This window comes from Nicotiana attenuata, chromosome 10 (genome assembly GCF_001879085.1).
Source record: "Nicotiana attenuata strain UT chromosome 10, NIATTr2, whole genome shotgun sequence".
Lineage (NCBI taxonomy): Eukaryota > Viridiplantae > Streptophyta > Magnoliopsida > Solanales > Solanaceae > Nicotiana > Nicotiana attenuata.
Genome location: NC_031998.1, coordinates 5,328,794 through 5,330,840, shown reverse-complemented (window position 1 = coordinate 5,330,840; position 2,047 = coordinate 5,328,794).

Here is a 2,047-nt window from a genome sequence, read left to right as displayed (position 1 = left end):
CTCATCGACATTGTTGTCATAATCTCTATTATCTTCCTGACTCTGCGCATTTGCCAAATCCCGAGTAAATACATCATTTACAGGCAACTGAGTGAGGACAGGACCATCAAGTTGCTCGTTTTCACTGCACAAACAACAAAATAATAAGCTACTCAAAGTGATAAATACATTACATATAACTATATCAATTCACTTACAAGTCGTAGTGTGTTGACATTCCATGATGGACATTATCCTATTGGTGATGACTCCCGGATGGACCACTATGATCCAACACACCAGAACTACGCATATTCCAACTGGGCGTGGGTTCATAACTTGTAAAATTCATATCTGGACGGTACCCCCTGTGGAATATATGAATGTTAACACAAAATCAATACAACAAAAACAAACATCGTAACACAAAGGAAAATTGAAGTTTACCACTCGTTTTGTGGATTATGTATAGTAGGAGAGAAATTATTTCCTCACTCCTCATTCGCCCGTGGAGATAAGTTTAAATCCGGCCAAACTCTTTGAGCCGGAACCTGTTCGGCTAAAACTGCTCCAGAATAACCATCCGATGATTGAGGGTTATCCCTGCTTTGCGCAACCTCATTATTGCGAACGTCTTCAACCTTCACGTACATTTCCAACACTTTTATCAAAATTAATTCCCGGTATTCATCCGGAATCCCCAAAAAATCTCTCAGAGTTTCATCATCCTCGATGTTAATCTTAGCGTAACAAGCAACCCCTTGCGAAGTGAGAGAATCGGATATCTTCCGATTACTTTAAGGTTCACCGAATATTTGCTCACACTCATTTTATTACACAACAAGGATACCAGTCTATCATACTCCATTGTAAGTGGCAACTTAACATGACTCTATGGAGATAAACTATAACTCACTGAGTTAGAGCCCGTTTGGATTAGCTGATTTGAAGTAGCTGATAAGTATTAGGTGCTGAAAAACACTTTTAAGTGCTGAAACTGATTTAATAAATAAGCAGTAACGTGTTTGGGTACAAGTGCTGAAATTGATAATAAGTTGTTGCAGTATTTGATAAAAAAATACTAATAAGCTCTTTTTCTATTAAAATGACTTAATAACCTTATAACTGTTTACACTTATAAGGTCGTAATTTCTTCAAAATTTTAGATTCCAGATCGATTTAAATACAAAATATTCTATTTGTCATTTTATTTTAAATACAACTGTGCTTAGATAAGATAATTTTTATGATAAATATAATTTATTTTATGATAAGCATATAATCATAAGTTATAATAATTAATAAATTGACAAAAGTTTCTCAGTAAAAAATAAACCTAAATAGGATAAATTATTTGAAGAGAAACTTGTCCTCTTCAACACAACACTTAGAAAGCAATACACCAAAAATTTGATATGTCCTCATTTATTACATACAGTTTAAAGATTAATACACAATCACACAAAGGAATAAAGAATTTGCTTATCGTAAATAGTCAATGAGAATTGCAGAGTTGAAGGGGTGGGGTGGGGTGGGGGTGGGGGGTTTAGGTTGAATACTTGAGGCATTGAGTATCGATGTAGGAGTTCTGTTCTAAAAAGGAATATTTTAAGGATAAAATAGTAAAAATCTTCATCAAACTTAAAGTGCTTGTAAGCTAAAAATTCATAAACTGGGGGTGACCAGCTTATGTCTTTTGAGTTATTTTTGACTTATAAACACTTTTAACTTTACCAAACGCCAAGATAAGCCGAAAAGTGCTTATAAGCTAGTTTGACCAGCTTATAAGCTTAGCCAAACACCCTCTTATTCGCCACCATAACCTTACCCCCCCAATATAATGAAACTCTTACTTTTCGCTCTTCAGACATTATGACAAAATGCTTGAGAATTTAACAAGAAGAAAAATATAACAGGAGTTAGAATATTTCTGAATGAATTTTTGCAAAATCCTTAACGCCTTCAAATAAGGCAATGCCCAATCCGGGGGGGGGGGGGGGGGTTGGTCGAAGTTTTTGGAGGTAAAACGGCCCTTTTAAAACGCGACTTTACAAATTTGAATTATTGT